At 37.0% G+C, this 19,792-nt stretch overlaps 1 protein-coding gene and 1 long non-coding RNA gene across 2 annotated transcripts in view; one reads left to right on the top strand and one right to left on the bottom strand.

Annotated features, from left to right (window-relative positions):
* LOC109549894 (cytochrome P450 1A5-like) overlaps nt 1–19,792 on the bottom strand; it is a 248,868-nt gene that overhangs the window by 2,522 nt on the left and 226,554 nt on the right. The window contains exons 17-19 of the mRNA XM_073806222.1: nt 17,332–17,390; nt 10,239–10,321; nt 2,467–2,574 (exon numbers count right to left, since the gene is read on the bottom strand). The gene's annotated coding sequence lies outside the window, so the exon portion shown is untranslated. The remainder of the gene's footprint in view (nt 1–2,466; nt 2,575–10,238; nt 10,322–17,331; nt 17,391–19,792) is intronic.
* The window catches only part of LOC109549895 (uncharacterized), a 38,821-nt gene continuing 27,839 nt past the window's right edge, over nt 8,811–19,792 (top strand). Inside the window, exon 1 of the long non-coding RNA XR_004527013.2 lies at nt 8,811–9,011. This is a non-coding gene — a long non-coding RNA (uncharacterized lncRNA). The remainder of the gene's footprint in view (nt 9,012–19,792) is intronic.

The raw sequence follows: 19,792 nt of genomic DNA, 5'->3' as shown, positions 1-19,792 counted from the left end.
GCCCACTAACAGTCCCCATATAATTAATAGTTTTTCCTCGTAGAGAATTAAATGAATTAGCCAATTTTGAGTGTTGATTATTGTTTTTTTTTTTTTTTTTTTTTTTCATAGCTCCCACTAAATCTGTAGGCCCAGCTTTCAGAGATAATTTACACATATATTATAATGGAGAGAAGACGTAATGTACGATGGATTTGTGTGCGAAATCTCTCTTTGTTCAAAAGGTATTCCTTCTTTCCTCCTCCTTATTCCTCTCCATTGACCTGGTCTGGATGATGTGGCAGAACTGGGACTAGATGTTCCCGTGGTTGTAGGAGAGGCAGTGGCTGGGTCCTAATGCCTCCCCCCACGGGTTGCCCTGTCATCCCTGCAGAACTGTGGCTAAAGAGTACCAACAAATCCCTTGGTGTGCACCCCGCAGAAAGTGCAGGTCCTGCACTGCTTGCAGTTGAAAAGGAAATTGATCTCACCAGTGGAGAGTAAAAAACAAATTTTCTTTGCACAGTTTTGGATAGCGGTGGACATTAGAATAGCCTTTGACTGTTGTCTCTTAGTGTCCTGAAGTATTGATTATTATGAAGAATTTAAAAGCCATTTTGTCTAGAGTATATGGTTATCTGATTTCAACAAGGTCCTAAAGCAATTTTACTTTCCTCTTTCACTTTGCTATTGCAAGACAGATGTTACCGTAGTTTAACAGTAGAGTTTTGCCACGACATACCACATTTTTTGACATGCATAACAGTGGCAGGGGATTTAAGACCAATTTTAATAACTGAAGGATTCAAAAATGTCTTTCAATGCCATAATTGTACAAAAATATTGGATGTGACCCCTGTGAAGCTAGCTGGTATATAAAAATCATTTTTTAAATTTTTATAAAAGATATTTTATAGTTTTTATACATCCCTACTACAAAAGGTTGTGAAATTGCCATAAAATAAGTATCAAAATATAAGGTAAAAAAGAGAGGAAAAGCTGCACACTTTTTATAACCAAGATCATCTTTAAGCTCAAAGCCAAACATGCAAATTCTAACATTTTCCCTAAATCTGCTACATAACCAGGAGTCTTTTGGAGAGACTAAAAATAAGCAAAATGTGAAAAAGAAACAATTCTAAATTCCATGCGTGATAGCCAGGTTCAGAAGAACCCCAAGAAATTTAAATTCAGCTAATGGGTTTATAGTAAGCAATCCAGAGAATTAAAGATCCTTAGGCAGCTCTTCCTTCCATTTGAAACTATATCCTGTTGCCTGGTTAAGGTTTTGCATTTTTTAGAGGCTGTGGCAGGTGCTTGCAATGTGCACATTTCAGTTTAATTTCCATCTGGGTGAACAAGAAGTCAGCTGCCTGGAGCTGAGGCATATTTACCGTGGACACAGGTAAATTTGCTCAAACTGCTCTAAGTGTAAAGAGAATAAAGGCTTAGTTGAGTAAAGAGAGAGCACAAAAACTCACTGGGATTAGAAATGATGGGTTAGACAAATATTCTTTGTAGCATTTGATATTTGCAATACGGAAATGAAATGCAGATCAGAAGAACTGACTCTTGGACCTCTTAAAATGCAGTGTCTCCTAAAGTTCCTTTAAACAAAAACATCTAAGTTACATTTCTATGTAGCTTGAGTGTACTAAGTTTACTATCACTATAAGGTATTTTTTAAAACTCTGTAGATGGGGTTTTGTGAAAACTAGTACCGCATTGAAGAGAACTATTGTATCGTGAATGTCACTACCATACAAGAGATTTGCTGAGAAGAATTAATGAAGAATCCATTTTGTGAACAAACCTGTTTTGCAGAAGGAGTCAGCGCAGTTCAGAATGTCTAACTGTGGTCTGATGAATCATGACTTTAAAATTTGCCACAGGGTGAGGAAGAGGGGGAGGGAGACTTGCCGGGGATTGCACGATACTGCCGAAACTTAAGCAAGGAAAAGAAAATGCCTTTCCTTTCCTTGAATTACTTGTATTTTTCTTTACGAGGCAATTCGAGTTTAATGTGACACATGCTTCAAACTGAAACATAAACTCTTAAAAATAAAAACAGAAGAAGTTTTTTTCAAGTTACTCATTTCACTTTAAGGAAAAATGGTAGAAAGGCCACATTTTTTTCCATGGGAGGGCACTCGGAAGTGCTTAAATACTTGTGTCTTGAAGAAGCTGCAGTGCTTAACAAATTACAGTAAAGTTATTTCAGCTACTGAAACATACTATTCTTTATTTCTGCTGGTCTCATGAAGGCTCAGAAAAGATTTTAAGACTGATTTCTAGGGCAAGGCATTCTCTGCCTTTGAGCTTCTCTCTGCGGAAATTCTATTCATATTTTAAGACACAGCTCAAAAGCCAATCCTCTATAGCATAACTTCAAATCTCTACAGAAAGGAGTGTTACTTCTCAAGAAAGCAAACAGCACATTGGTTGGATCTTGAATACAGAATCATTTCACTTGAATGTTTAGCGTACCTATTTTTATATTGTTGCTCTCCCCTACTAGATCAAGTTTCTGCAGGATGCACTCTTATTCGTTCTCTAATTGTCCACAGGGCTGTGCAAGTTGTAGGGGCACACACACTGAAAAGCAAACATTTATTCAATTATTTAGCAAAATAATTCAGCTCTACAGTCACTATGTGTGAGCTCTCCAACAAATGTTAGCAATCACATGTACTAGGTCCTCTTCCAAGCACTGGGGACTTGGTGAAAAACAAGACAAAAATCTACGACCCTCACAGAACTTACATTTTAATGACACAAGTTGTATTATGTCAGAGAACCCACTCCAAAAAAAACACAAAAAACTTACACTTTTTGTCCCTATGGAATTTTTAAATAATCTACTCATTAGAGTGTAGACTTTGAAATTGCACTTTTGCCTTATGAGGTAATTGCAGCCAATAGATCATAAATGGAAGATTGTCTGATAGTTTAGGTCATTCTCTTATAATCATAGCCAATATCTTTGATTAAAAAAAAAGAAGAAGAACCAGAGTAAGTTGATAACATAAGGCAGTAAAAATTTAACCTTTGAAAGCATCTAAATTCAATTCTCTGCCCCTTGTGGACATACTGTGAAGAAATCCCATCTATCCCTCCATAATATGGATCAGAAAGGGTTGTGAGAAAAAAGAACCTTGAAAAATCCAGGATTGGCATTGTGTCCAAAAGTGAAAGTCAAATTCAGGAGGAATAGCTTATCCCACATTGGCCAATAGAAGCAGGAACACACAGAGGAGGATCAGAAGACAAATCTACTCCAATAAAAATTAATTAAAAAAAAAAAAAAGACAAATCAACTAAAGCTAACTGTAGTAGCTCTCAACAGTAGAGGGGCAAAAGGCCAGACTGTTCAAAGTCTATGTAAAGGGCCAGAACAGGTCGGATGGTATTAAGGAATTACTAATACTTACTGAGCTTTTGCAGTGGGCTAGGTAATGGCAAGTAGGCTTTACTAGGGAGGAGGGTAGAGGACTAGATTCAAGACACAGAGAGAAGGTTTTGGCAAGTTAAGCCTTGTGGGAGTCTCAGCAACTCACCCGGGGAAGATAGCATTAGAAGTAAGGGAAGCTTTTCAACTAGCTTGTCATCATTTTACAAGTAAATTAACCTCTTCTTAATGTAAATAGTATCTGTGGTATTGTTGATTTGTGCTGTCAAATGTAAGTTCCCTGGATTAGTCAGGATTGCTAATGCAGAAACTGAACTCCAACAAGCTCAGTCAGAAAGGGGGAAATAGAGGAGAACAGGACTCTATAGAGGTCTTTTTTGTAACTCAAGTACAGATCTAGCCCTCAGACTCTTAGAGCTAGGAATTTGCATGTTGTTTGAAGTTTCTGTCTCTTTCTCTTATCTCTGCATTAATCAGACTAGTTTTTCTCCTAATGGTGGGAAACTTAACAGACAAAATTCTTGTCCTTCACACTTCTCATCACTTCTCTATCAGAGGAGCATTGCTCCTTCCCCTGTCTGGGAAAAAAAAAATCCTGGAAGGGTTCCAATTGTCCTAGCTTGGCTGATACCTTATACCTTAAACCATCCACTGGGGACAGAGAGCTGATGTATTATGACTGGAGGACTTCACCAGAAATGGTTGGTTGGTTTTACACAAAAGAAGGTAGGGTTATTCTTAACATCAATAAGAATGTTTCTCAGAACAAGCAACAAACGTCTGCAACATTCTTTCAGGGACGGAATCCACTGTCTTCCTTAGTATCTCCACTTTTATTGCCTGGAAAGGTTTAAAATCCTTAACTTTCAGCCTACAATGCATTGCCTTTATTTTCCCCTTGGTATAGCTGGAAAAAAGTCATCTACATTCTATACAGTGATTTATGGATAATAGGAAATTTTAAAAGTAAGGAAAGGCTCGACTCTCCCAGACTACCAGGAATTCGGCCCACTGTTCTGGCAGCAACCCTTCCCTCTAATAAATTCTATCTTTACATTAAAAAAAAAAAAAAAAGTAAGGAAAATTTTTGTACATTGCTTCCATCATGAACAACAGGCAAAGAATAAATTCTCCCTTTGGTACTGACTTAATGTGAAAAAACAATCAAATCCTACTTTCCGTATAAGTAGCATCAAAGTTAATCGGTTTAATTATTTATGCATTTGCTGTTTTTGCAAATGTGTTATAAATTTGTAAGCACTTGCCATGAACAGATAAGGCCTACTTTCTTTTTACAATTGTCACAGAACCTCATTTCATCTATTCTTTATCGTAGTGAAATATTGTGAAGGTGGGGAAAATATAGTCCTTATCAATGTACAACCACCAACATGATCTTTTTGTTGTTTTTTCATTTTTGCTACTCTGATCACAAGCCTTTAGTTTATACAGTACATCACTATTTGCAAAGTCCCGTTATATGATTCTCTCATTTTATCGTGGTTGACTGCCATGTTCTTTCTTGGCTCAGCCCATTCCAATGTAACATAAAAAAGCCTTTGGGCTAGAGATTGACTGACTTTGAATAAGATGTGCATTGTCATTTAGGTATAGACAGAAATAAGATGAAGAGTAGAACTGAATTTGCATGACTTTTCATAAGATGTACATTCAACTGGATAGCCCTCAAAGGTAGCAAATTTGAGGTAATGAGAGCTTATTAAAAGTATGTTTTTTGTTGGGAATTTCATGACTGGTTTGTAAGGCTCCCAATTGCTGCCAGTTTACTGCTTAGCTAAGAGGTCCATTTGTAGTCAGGAGGACAAGAAGTATCCAATTAAGGTTTACAGTCTACCCCAAATTCTAGAAGATTCATTCTAAAGATGGAGACAAAGAGTACTTAGGAATGTCCACCATTTTGCACTTAGGAAAAGCACAACTTTTCATGTGGAATGTGAGATTTAGGTTCAGATCAGTTCTTAGAATACACACTAAGTCAAGGGTGAATTTCCCAAAGGTACTAATTCAAATCATTTTGTAGTTATAACTCTAAATAATGTATATGTCATTGATAGCTCCAGAAGAATGTTTGATTCAGGTTCTGGAGAATAGAAAGCAAATGCCCAAAGCCTTGGAAGATTGGTGTGCAATATAACATTTAAATTTCCTTTAAAAGAAAAAGTCTAAATCAAAAATATTTATTTTACTAAAAAAAGAAAGCAATCTTTTTATAAAGATTGGCACCTTGCTTTTCTTTTTTTATATATATTATTGAGAACATTAACCAACATCTCTCATTTTTAATCTTCTTTTTCTCCTAATGGTTGATATTTTCATGTTGCTTTTTTGATGCCTGAAGGTAATGATCTACTTTCATATACATTCAGAGATTATAATTGCACTATTATAAAGGAAAATGATGATTTCAGGTAGAACTCTGTGGAAGAAAATAGATGTGTGTATATATATATATATATAATATATATTCTGATATATGTATTCCATCAATGCTGAGAATACATATAAAATTATGTGAAGTGAAATAATACAATAATTTATATTTCTAATTGACAAGTTTAAACAACTGCCATGTTCATTAAGAGCCTGTTGTTGCCCTGGTTCTGTACCTGTCCTTCAAATGAAATCTTAGTTCACAGGCTCAGGGAGAAACTCTTTCCCTCAATATCATTTCTCGAGAAAAACACAGAACATGTTTAAAAAGTAAAAATGTAAGAGTTTCATCTCTGCTTTAATCTCTAAAAATACCTAAAAATGGGAAGATAATGCAATGGCTAAATATTATTTTTGTTTGCTTTATTTTATTTTGTTTCTTACCTTCTCCTCTGCAGTCAAGAGCTAAACCCTGAGGGCTTGCCTCTTCCTCTCCCATTCTATGTCCTCAGCTTCACATGTACCCTCAACCAAACAAGACTAATTTCTCTACCATTTCCCAAATAGTCTCTGTTCCCACTTGCGCACATTTGCTCATCCTGTTCCCAGTAAAGACACTCCCTTTTTTTCCCATAAATCTTTGCATTCTTTAAAGTGCAGCTGCAACCTACAGTATGTACTCCTGAACTTTCCAATTCATTCCTTTGAGTAATCAAATTCTTGTTTACATTAGTACTTAATAGTTCCATAGTCTTAGAAACTTCTTTAGAGCACCCACTGAGTTTTTAATGCTTCTTTAATTTAAACCTTAAAAAGATCCTGTTAGAAATTGCTACCATCTCCATTTTTCTGTTGATAAAAATGAGGTGAGGTTCACAGAATTTCAGATTATTTTTTTCTCCTAAAGGAAAAGTGAATTAAGTGACAATATTTGAACTCAGGTCAGTTTGTTTAGGACTACAAATGACATTCTTGTCTACCACATAGAGCAGAGCTCAAAATATAGTAGGTGTTTGGATTAATTGTTTTTCATACATTCCCTTTCAGGATTAGAAGGAAACAATTAGTCTAATTATGACTTAAGAGGAACTGAACTCCTTTTTAATGAATTTGATGTGAATATATAGTTCCTTGTGTAGTTTTCTATGTAGTTATGTGTTTGATATCTATTTCCCCCAACAGACTATAAGTTCTTTGATTTATTTCTTATTAGTTCCATTCCCTAGCACAGTGCCTGAAACATAGTAGGCACTTAGTACTTGTTAAATGAATAATGAATGATTAGATATCTCTATATTAGAATGAGATCATTTGTCTGAGGAATTCTTTAATAATAAGGAATCAAATAGAACAATCTGGTTTACTTTCCATGACTGGGAAGCCGATATTCTTTTTTTTTTTTTTTTTTTTTTTTTTTTGCGGTACGCGGCCTCTCACTGTTGTGGCCTCTCCCGTTGCGGAGCACAGGCTCCGGACGCGCAGGCTCAGTGGCCATAGCTCACGGACCCAGCCGCTCCGCAGCATGTGGGATCTTCCCGGACCGGGGCACGAACCCGTGTCCCCTGCATCGGCAGGCAGACTCTCAACCACTGTGCCAGCTGGGAAGCCCCCCGATAATATTCTTTTTTTTTTTTTTAAGAAGATGTTGGGGATAGGAATTTTTATTAATTAATTAATTTATTTTTGCTGTATTGAGTCTTCGTTTCTGTGCGAGGGCTTTCTCTAGTTGTGGCAAGCTGGAGCCACTCTTCATTGCCGTGCGCGGGCCTCTCACTATCGCAGCCTCTCTTGTTGCGGAGCACAGGCTCCAGACACGCAGGCTCGGCAGCTGTGGCTCACGGGCCTAGTTGCTCCGCAGCATGTGGGATCTTCCCAGACTGGGGCTCGAACCCGTGTCCCCTGCATTGGCAGGCAGACTCTCAACCACTGTGCCACCAGGGAAGCCCTCGATAATCTTCTTTTAGGCTCAAAGGAAATCTACTAGCAGTGCTTGGACAGAATAAAGGTGAGCCAATACTGGCTGTTACATAATACAACACAGGTCCTGTGATTGAGCAACAGATATGGAAAATTTATATCTGTGAAATCAATTCTAGTTTCAGTTTCTGCATTATAACATTCTTTTTTCTCCCTTTCTTCATTTTAAAATGAAATTCTTTAGTTAATTAATGATATGATGACAGTAATGAAAAATGGCTTTCTTGTTTAATAACCCATTGTGGACACATTATTAACTAACAAAATTTGGAGTGACCAGAATGGGATTTAGAAGAATATCATTGTAAGGAAAAAAATATTTGGATATAATTTTTAAAAACAGGACTGGGAGGTAGAAGAGAGTGGAGAGGAACATTTTAAGGGTGAAACTAACTGAGAGAAGCGAGGATAAAAGAAGCACTGTTAATACCTGCCTGACTTGGATAAGTTCCCAAGTAAATAAATCCTTTACATGGGACCAGTGCAGAGTTATTTGAAACTGAGTAAGGAGGCAATTCAATCCATCATGGTAAACCTGAATTAAGACTCTTTGTTTTTTTAATGCTCTAGCTACTGCTGATATAAAGTACATCTCCAGCCAATCAACAGGCTTTATCTACCCATGATTCTGAACTCTGAAACAGAAAGCTTTACAGGGCATTGTGCCTGGGTGAGCAGGTGGGAAGGTAATGATGCAACTGTTTATTTATGGTTAACTAGCTGATTCTTTGTGGTTTAAGACTGAAACTCAACAGATTCCACCCTGTAGGACACACTCAGGCACATATTTGAGATTCTGGAGACAAGCTTAAGCTTTCCTCAAAAGAGCAAATGCAAACCAAGGAGTGTGGAGAGGGGTGTTGCAGCCCCAGTAGAAATGTTTTACCTCCTATAGCAATGCTTTATCATTTAAATTATAAAACTGAATTGGTTCTGTTCTGCTGTAATACAAATGTGTGTGTGTGTGTGTCTGCCTGTGTGTGCAACATTTACTCAATGTCAAGGTTCCTGAATTGCAGTAATTTAAATTTTCTCAATATTTTTGAACAGGTGATAATGGACAACATTTCATTTGGAAAAGTTTAAACACACTAGGAAAGTGGACTCTGCTATAGAATCTGACTCAAAGGGGACCACAGTCATCACGTTATATTCATCTTACTCTGATTCCTGCATAGAAGCTTCATTGGCACTTTGCTGAACAACATTGCGTAGATTTTTCCAAGAATAATAAGGCAAATATTGATTCAGAAAGGTACGTTTACTCATGGTCATTTTTCAATTTAAGGCCATTTTATTTAGAAAAATACATTAGAACTGTACTTACTAAGACCAGAAACATTAATAATTCACTATATTTATAAGACATCTCAGATAGAGTGCTTCAAACTACTTTATTGGTTTGAGTGGAATATTTAAAATACTTATAAATATGTATACTTTATATTATGTATACATTATATACTTATATATATAATGTTTGCTTATTTTTGAGTATAGATGATAAAGTTGTCTTCTTGCCAATAATCATGTTACTGTTCGAACGAAGTATATGATTGATCACCTGGAATTTTATCTTCTGACTGCCTGATTCTTGACAAAACCACCGTGCAGTCAGGGACATTAAAAAGTGGCTAGTGGGCTTCCCTGGTGGCGCAGTGGTTGAGAGTCTGCCTGCCGATGCAGGGGACATGGGTTCGTGCCCCGGTCCGGGAAGATCCCACATGCCGCGGAGCGGCTGGGCCCGTGAGCCATGGCCGCTGAGCCTGCGTGTCCGGAGCCTGTGCTCCGCAACGGGAGAGGCCACAACAGTGAGAGGCCCGCGTACCGCAAAAAAAAAAAAAAAAAGTGCCTAGTGTTTTCTTCTCAAATATGTAACTACAAAGTCTTTAAAATGAGAGATAGAAGTGAAGTCCTATCTGCTACATTCATGAGGGGTGAAACTTTCTATTGGTTTTACACTTTAGGGCTTACAAAACTTTTGTCACATGTATTTATTCCATCCTCACAATTATATTGTGGGAAAGGTAGGGCAGGTGATATTATCATTGTACATATTTCAAAACTGAAATGCACTGAAGTTGAGATTTAGTTAAAGTGAGTAATCAGTAAATAGGAGAGTGAGGAATCTAGACCTTATACTTTCTTGAGTGCAGACCATGGTGCCCCCTTTAACTTAGACATTTGGAGGCATAAAATTATCTAAAGTTCTAAATTACAGATTGACATAAATTATAGAAAGAAAATTATTGCTTGAGGGTAAAATCAAAACATAAGACCAGAATGTGAGGTTTGTAGTGACTACAAACCTACACATACACTTACCATTTAATACTGATAGAACCACAGGCATCCATTTTGTTTCCCCTCTTTAGGAGGGTGTGGGAACCTCAAAAGCACACCCATATTTCTAACTACTACATCATTATTTAATTTCCTGTACGATTCTTGAAAAACCAGGTCTTTGGGAGTTAGCACTCACCGTGTGTTCATACTCTTCAAAGTTTTCTTGCTTTTTGAAACTTGTTCTTCTCAGTCATTTTTCATGCTTGACACGAGACAAAGCTAGGTGATGAAATAATGAGATGGTTTGATTAATTCATTGTCTTTATAATGAATGGAATGCAATGCAAAGGCATCATGCATGCCTAGTTTTTGTCCGCTCAAAACCTTTTCTCTGGGTTGATTGCTCTTGAACTCTACTGTTTTTCATGATTTTCTTTGACTTAGTCTCTGAAGTTCTTTTATCCTTGAATTACCTCTTACCTTTCAGTTTTTATGTTGAAATCTTCTTTCATTATGTCTTTCCTTCTATTCCCTGAAATCACTGAAATACTTAGGTTCCAATTTTCTTAGAGTTCTTTAGAAAATAAATAGTTGACTCTCCAGACAACCTTATTTGTATTTTTGATTTCAAATAACTTATAATCCCTATAAAATTGCCAAGAATAAGTTTTATTGATTACAGGAAATGTAATACAAAATACCATTATTCCACCTTCAAAACAAACCAACTAGAAAACTACCAAAGCATGAACTAAGTCAAATACATAGATATCATGGTTTATTTTGATCTCACGTGTTGAAGAACAATCCAATTAAATAAACTTCAAAATACTCTGCCACTCTGTATGTGTGATGTATTTAAATAATTGATGGTACTATTGACTGGAATTCTTGTTTTATTCATCTTTCTAGAAATTTAGAAAATTTTATGATGTAAAGTATTCCGCTTCCATCAATGACATGAATGATATAATTTGGGAGAAGTATTAAAAATTTCAACTTAAAGACCTTGCTAATTATTGAAGAGCAAAAGATAAATTATATCATTTTCATCATTCTCAAACTACCCATCTTAGATTTTAAAAAATATCATCAAGATGATGACTTTCCCACCCTCACCCCCCAAGAAAACCTTACACTTTCTACAGATTCTGGGCTACAAATATAGGAATGATTTTTAAGAAAACAAGTTTAGGAAACCTTGTATTTCTTCTTAAGGAAATAAATTTGGGAAAGAAAAAAATCAACCAGTCTACCATGAGTTCATCACTTTCAAATGAGAGGAGATTTGGAAACTTTTGATGGGACATCAGTAGATATTTTTCCCCTAACACTGTGGCCATTGGCTAATATTTCAGCACAATTTTGGGTAGAGGAGCAATGCAATTAAGAAATGTTCCAGGAAATATTCTGTGCTATTTCACATGATACATAGTTGATGCTAGGATGACATTACTTCTCTGAGAATATGACAAGACATATGAAAGACAGGGAGTATCAATCTAAAAGTACCTCTTGAAGGTATCTGGATTATGGATGGTTACCTCAGGTGTCAGGTACACAGAAAGCTACTTCGGTGAGCAAGAGGCAGAATGTATTCTACGTACAAATGCTGAGGCTTGCTACAACTGGTTCATCAGGGTGGGGCCATAAGAGTCAACCAAGGAAAAAACATCACACACAAAATGCAAACATCAAGCCAGTTGTTGGCCAGAGTCCTGACAGAGCCCTTAGTAAGATTATTAAGAAATAGATACCTTGGCTCACCACAGAGTATACAATGTGAATCACAAATGCTCATCAGGATAGCTAATTTTTATGGACACTTTGTGGGTCATTTATTACTGATAGAGTTCCAAGTATAAAGGCTATTCTATTTTTTACTATTTTCTTAATGGGATTGGAAAAACTCACACATCCAGTAACTAACTTTACCTGAAATCCAGTGTGATGAAACATTGAGTTATGAAGGTCTTTTAATTAAACTATTTTATTTAAGCTATAATTTAAAACATTAGATAAAAACTAGAAATAGTAAGGAAAACAAAAAGAATCTTTCACAAAAATAAAACCATAATCCAGTTTTACAGAATCAGTCATTACAAAGTAAATCTACACGTTACAGAATAAAGCAGTGGCATTAGGTGAAGCTTTAAAGCTAGAATTAATTAAACTACTTCCAATCATACCCATTTATTTTTCACTCTGTATTCCCTATATGTCTTATATGTAGAATCTGAACATTTTCCACAGAGAAATCCTCTTTTCCATCCAAAATCATCTTTCATCTTTTTTCTGCCTTCCAATTTTGCTTCAGCCCATCTTTTAAAGGCAAAAGATAATATTTATTGCACACATACACGCTGTAGAGCATTATGCAAAAACTTTGTACCATGTATTACCGGAGATAATTCTTGTAACAGTCAGTGAACCAGATACCATTATTATCCTTACCTTACAAGAGGCCTCACATTGGTTAGATAACTTGCCCACAGTCTATATGTGAGAGAACTTGAACTTAAACAGGGGGCAATTATTCTCTAAAGACCAGGCTCTGAAAAGCTATACCACAAGCAATCCAAGTGCAAGCCTCTTTCTTATAGAACTTTAATTTTAATTTGAATACAGTTTAGTGTTACATGAACTTCGAAAGTTATGAGAAAATGAACTAAGTCAGAGGAGTAAAACTTCGTTTCACACACACACACACACATTTTTTTTTGGTTTGCTTATTTGCTTTTTACCATTCTTAAAGAAGTTTTTGGAGGGAGTGACTTTATGTCATTTCTCTCATCTATAAAAGAGAGATGGTGTCAATGTCATTTATTTTTTTGTATCCATGGACGTGATGTGAAAAAATGGTGATGTATAGTTAAGAATGGAGGCGAGAGTATACAGTGGAGAAAAGACAGTTTCTTCAATAAGTGGTGCTGGGAAAACTGGACAGCTACATGTAAAAGAATGAATCTAGAACACTCCCTAACTCCATACACAAAAGTAAACTCAAAATGGATTAAAGACCTAAATGTAAGGCCAGACACTATAAAACTCTTAGAGGAAAACACAGGCAGAACACTCTATGACATACATCACAGCAAGATCCTTTTTGACCCACCTCCTAGAGAAATGAAAACAAAACCCAAAATAAACAAATGGAACCTAATGAAACTTAAAAGCTTTTGAACAGCAAAGGAAACCATAAACAAGATGGAAAGACAACCCTCAGAATGGGAGAAAATTTTTGCTGACAAAGCAAATGACAAAGGATTAATCTCTAAAATGTACAAGCAGCTCATGTAGCTCAATATCAAAAAACAAACAACCCAATGCAAAAATGGGAAAAAGACCTAAGACATTTCTCCAAAGAAGATACACAGACTGCCAACAAACACATGAAAGAATGCTCAACATCATTAATCATTAGAGAAATGCAAATCAAAACTACAATTAGATATCATCTCACACCAGTTAGAAAGGCCATCATCAAAAAATCTACAAACAATAAATGCTGGAGAGGGTGTGGAGAGAAGGGAACCCTCCTGCACTGTTGGTGAGAATGTAAATTGATACAGCCACTAAGGAGAACAGTATAGACGTTCCTTAAAAAACTAAAAATAGAACTACCATATGACCCAGCAATCCCACTACTGGGCATATACCCTGAGAAAACCACAATTCAAAAAGAGTCATGTACCAAAATATTCATTGCAGCTCCATTTACAATAGTCAGGACATGGAAGCAACCTAAGTGTCCATCAACAGATAAATGGAGAAAGAAGATGTGGCACATATACAATGGAATATTACTCAGCTATAAAAAGGAACGAAACTGAGTTATCTGTAGTGAGGTGGATGGACCTAGAGACTGTCCTACAGAGTGAAGTAAGTCAGAAAGAGAAAAACAAATACCATATGCTAACACATATATATGGAATCTGAAAAAAAAAATGGTCATGAAGAACCTAGGAGCAAGACGGGAATAAAGATGCAGACCTACTAGAGAATGGACTTGTGGATACGGGGAGGGGGAAGGGTAAGCTGGGACAAAGTGAGAGAGTGGCATAGACATACATACACTACCAAACGTAAAATAGATAGCTAGTGGGAAGTAACCACATAGCATAGGGAGATCAGCTTGGTGCTTTGTGACCACCTAGAGGGGTGGGATAGGGAGGGTGGGAGGGAGGGAGATGTAAGAGGGAAGAGTTATGGGGACATATGTATAACTGATTCACTTTGTTATAAAGCAGAAACTAACACACCATTGTAAAGCGATTATACTCCAATAAAGATGTTAAAAACAAAACAAAACAAAACTACAATGAGGTATCACCTCACACCAGTCAGAATGGCCATCATCAAAAAATCTACAAACAGGGCTTCCCTGGTGGCGCAGTGGTTGAGAGTCCGCCTGCCGATGCAGGGAATACGGGTTCTTGCCCCGGTCCTGGAAGATCCCACATGCCGCAGAGCGGCTGGTCCCGTGAGCCATGGCTGCTGAGCCTGCGCGTCCGGAGCCTGTGCTCCGCAACGGGAGAGGCCACAACAGTGAGAGGCCCAAGTACTGCAAAAAAAAAAAAAAAAAAAATCTACAAACAGTAAATGTTGCAGAGGGTGTGGAGAAAATGTAGCCCTCTTGCACTGTTGGTGGGAATGTAAACTGATACAGCCAGTATGCAGAACAGTATGGAGGTTCCTTAAAAAACTAAAAATAGAACTACCACATGACCCAGCAATCCTACTACTGGGCATATACCCTGAGAAAACCATAATTCAAAAAGAGTCATGTACCAAAATGTTCATTGCAGCACTCTTGACAATTGCGAGGACATGGAAGCGACTTAAGTGTCCATTGACAGATGAATGGAGAAAGAAGATGTGGCACATATATACAATGGAATATTGGTTGCCATAAAAAGAAACGAAATTGAGGTATTTGTAGTGAGGTGGCTGGACCTAGAGTCTGTCATACAGAGTGAAGTAAGTCAGAAAGAGAAAAACAAATACCGTATTCTAACACATATATATAGAATCTAAAAAAAAAAAAAAAAAATGGTTCTGATGAACCTAGGGGCAGGACAGGAATAAAGATGCAGACGTAGAGAATGGACTTGGGGACACGGGGAAGGGGAACGGTAAGCTGGGATGAAGTGAGAGAGTAGCATTGACATATATACACTACCAAATGTAAAACAGCTAGCTAGTGGGAAGCAGCCACATAGCACAGGGAGATCAGCTCCGTGCTTTGTGACCACATAGAGGGGTGGGATAAGGAGGGAGACACAAAAGGGAGGGGATATGGGGATATGTGTATAAGTATAGCTGATTCACTTTGTTATACAGCAGAAACTAACAAAGCATTATAAAGCAATTACACTCCAATAAAGATGTTAAAAAAAAAAAGAGGGTAAGATGATGAGAAACTTTGTAACATGAGAGCTAACAGCAGAGATTCTGGAATCTAATTATAGCAGAACAAATTTGATTTGCTACTGACTAGCTATATAACTTTTTAAAAGTTTCTTAATCTTTCTGTGCCTCAATTTCCCATCTGTAAAATATACATAACAATTAGTATTCCATATAGTTGCTAGTTGATTATATGAGGAAAATCTCTGTAGAAATCTTAGCACAGTATGTGATACATAGACATTTCTCAATAAAGATTTATTTTGTTCCTCACAACAAATAAACTAAAGACTAGACCATAAAAATAAGAACAAAGCTGGTCCCTAATTAGGGAAGATAATTTTCCAAGATAAAATGGAGTTTTAAAATAAGACAAGTTTAGGTTTTCTTTTGTAAATAGTTGTTTTACCATTCTGCATTTTTTCGGGATAAAAGTGAAGTTATTTTGCAGAATGAATTCATTTTTTGTACTTTTTTGATGTTCTCTGAACTTCTGTGTTTTTAAAGACACATGATCCAATTTTCCTAAGAGTTCATCACTTAAGGAAAATAGATTAGAAGAGATCTTAAAAAGCTGAAAGAAAACAGGTGAATTATTGATGATTGCATTTCTCCTGACTGTGTTTATGAGCTTCCATTCAGAACAAACAAAATGTTTATCATTTTATTATCAGAATACTACATGTCATAAAACAGGAATGAGGGGAGTTTTATAAGCGATTTAATGAAAAGCTCTGAAGAAAAAGAAGCAGCATGTTAGAAAAAGATGCCAATGATGCTGTAGGAGCAGAAATATTACTGATACTAGAAACCAAGGAGGAGAGAAAGACATGGGCTTCTGAAGCTGTAATGTTTAATACTGGAAACTCAAGGAGATACAAAGCCCTATGGCCGAGTGCTAAGCCTGTCACAGCATGTTCTTCTTTTGAGTCTGTGGCTGTCAAGGCACTTCCTTAGCTGGTTGCTATAGAAATAATTATAGTACAGGACGTTGAGAATTCAAAGCAGATGGATGTTAAAGTAGAAATGCTGTCATCTTTGTGTGTTTGCTCTAATACCTTTAGGATTAAAAAGGAAGTAAAATTAAAAGCAAAAATCATCATTGCTTGAATTGAAAATTAAGAAATATGGGTTTCATAGCTTAATGAAGTATTTCATTTCAGCACAAAACAGTTAAGTGCGAGGTACTGGATGAAGTCCTCAGAGTAATCAACAAATGCTAACAAAAATGGGAACCAAGGGCTTCTGTCAAGTGGAAGAATATCTGATTTAATCAAGAAACTGAGGATAAGTATATTTTTGAAAGGATTATATCATCCTGTAAATGGTCTCTTTTTTAAGTTTGTGGTTATATGCTGGGATGTGACTACCTTGAAAAAAATACTCAAAAACTCAAAGCTCTTTTTTTGCTATCACCATATTAACTTTGAATCCTTCTTTCTTTTTAAATTTTTTCTTGTGAGATTTATCATGTATAAAGAAGATTTTATAAGCTATAAATGTGTGCATGTGTATATTTGTGTGTGCATCTATAAAAGTAGATAGATAGATAGATGATAGGCAGATAGATAGATAGATAGGTATTATTTCTATTCCTATCTATCTATCTTTTAGTCTTTCTCTTAACCAGTACCACAGTATCTTAATTTCTAAAATTGCATAACAAGTTTTGATATTGAATAGAGTGGTCCCAGCATCTTCTTCAAGTCTCTCTGGGCGAAGACACTTTGATAATTTTCAGCATTTAGGAAACAGTCACATTTCCCATTTTGGCACGATAATTTATGGAAGGATACAATGATAGCGATTGTGGCTTTGTAGTCAATATGAAGTAACAGATGACAGAGTTATAAAAGGGCCTAAATTGTAAGACCACGTACCTGTTCTACAGCGGCTATTATTTCCTTTGACTCATCTGATGTTGAAAACATAATTCCAGCTTGAAAAAAAAAAAACCCTGAATTTAATCTACCTGAATACCCAGGTTAATCATTCCATATTAAATACTCCTATTTAAGTTTATCTCCAGGATTTCAAGTAATTCTGCCAATTAAGAATCTAAGATAAATGTATGGATGTAATAATATTTGCATTCTTATAAGCAGTGATAAACAGCTCCATTTCTAGTTCAAAGAATGAAAGGGATTAAAATGCTAAATGGAAAATTCTAATTAAGATTTTGTTAAGCAAGAGAGCACTGTAATAAGTACTGGCATATAAGATTGATCCTGTTTGCAAGGGTCTAAGAATCGAGTTGGAAAAATGGACTTTTCTTTCTTTTTCTCTTTTTGGTTGTGCTGCGTTGCTGGCGGGATCTTAGTTCCCTGACTAGGGATTGAATCCACGCTCTCGGCAGTGAAAGCACAGAGTCCTAACCACTCGATCGCCAGGGAATTCCCAGGACTTTTCTGTACATATAAAAATTTCAACAACTAATCAAGGCTGAATATAGTAAATATTAAATGAACAGGATAGCTGTTTAGAGGAAGGGGAGACTACCAAGACATGGAGGTCATTGAGAGAGACTTTACTGAAGACTTAAAACAGGGTAGCACTCACACAGAGAAGGTGCAAAAGTGTATTCCGGACATGAGAGGCGTCATTAGCCAGTATAAAGAGACTAGAATGTACATAGTGGACTTGCTGACTAATTTCAAATTAGAAGTGAATTATATGCAAAATATGACAAATTAAATCGCAGAAAAGTCTACAGTATATACTTGTGGCATTGTAGGGCCCTTCTGTGGGTGTGAGGACTGGCTCAGTTTTTAAACTGGATGAGGAAGTGGTATTCCATGGGCACTGATGAAATCAGCCTTATGCCATCCAATTCTAATAATTTTTCATTATGTATATCGAGCCATGCTCTTGTCATCTGTCCATCTATTTTTCCTTTAGCAACATCTTGGCATATTAGCCATCACCATAGATCCCTAGTGGTTGAGTATTGCCACTTGACCTCTGCTATTCTGGAATCATATCATTCCCACTGACAGCAGGGAACCTGGTTCTCTAATAATATTGCCTATCATCAACCCTGGTGCAGTCACCACCGAGCTTGCCAGACATGCCAGTACCTCCATCACTAGCTTATTCTTCATAAGCTTAGTGATGAGAGCATTTTCTGGCCCTTCCAAAGAATGGTTAGCCAGCTGATGGGTTCTTAACCGTTATACAATAGAGCCATTCTAACAAGCTTACTTCCCTGAGCCTTTTGATTTCTTCCTCAAATCTCTGCCAGGGGAATTCTGTCATTTGCCCTTAATTTAATAGGAGCCTTTTGTCCCCGCAAGCCTCCAGTAACCATCCCAACAATATTTTAGGACCATTTCCAGGTGTTCTTGCCAGGGAGTTTTCAGTCATGGGAGAATGCTCCCTTATTGGACAGTTCTCCCTTACGGAGCTTATCTTTCACCATCCCTAACCCCTACCCAAATCCAATGCTATCAAGATCTACTTCCTGGCCTGCTCTCTCCCACCCCCACCCCGGATTTCTTTTGCTACAATTAATCGTGTCCTGAAGTTCCTTAGGTAAATAATTCCTTTTTGCCTCTAGCAAGGAAGTACTTCCCTAGTTGGCCCATGCTGAGACTTGTTAAAGAACTAGAGGACAAGGAGGGGGAGTGGGGTCAGATCTTGAAGAGAACAATTACTATCCTCCAAAGCATCCAACTCAGTTGAGGTTTTGGTATGGTCTTCAGGCAAGAGAAGGCTGCTATTCTTCAGCAAAACAAAGTAGGCTGTGCTTGCAGGCCCAGGGGTTCAGAGGAATCAGGGGTCCCATGTTCTGAACACATCTACCCATATGTCTCCATTCAATGTCTTAGAACCCCACTCCTTTCCTATCAGGGCTTTGATTTTAGCATAAAAAACTTGCCAAGGCTGTGGATTCAGTAATCATTACTTGTCTACTATTTTTACAATAAAAAAGTGCTTATGAAATAATAGAAAATTTATATATTGTCTTCTGCCCCCAGTTCTTGGCACAGAGTTCCTAAAGCCTTGTAATTTCCTGAGTGAGAAGAGTATTAGGGGTATCTTTTGTTCTAATATTTGGCTTTTGACCCTTGTTCCTGACGTGGAACTCCTAAATCCCTTGGAATTTACTGGGTGATAGTAGTGTCCTTTGTTCTAATGAGGTGACCCTTGGTGGGCTCTTTGATGGGGGCTGGTCACCAAAAAGAACAAGCCATGATGAGAACCTTGGAATTTTTTAGCCCCACTACCCATTCTCCAGAGAGGGGAGAAGGGCTAGAAATGGAGTTTATGATCAATCATGCCTATACGATGAAGCCTCCATAAAGATCCCTATAGTATGGGGTTTGGAGAGCTTCCCAGCGG

The sequence above is a fragment of the Tursiops truncatus genome, chromosome 6, assembly GCF_011762595.2.
Source record: "Tursiops truncatus isolate mTurTru1 chromosome 6, mTurTru1.mat.Y, whole genome shotgun sequence".
Taxonomy (NCBI): Eukaryota; Metazoa; Chordata; class Mammalia; order Artiodactyla; family Delphinidae; genus Tursiops; species Tursiops truncatus.
This window is presented reverse-complemented; position numbering and strand designations above follow the sequence as displayed.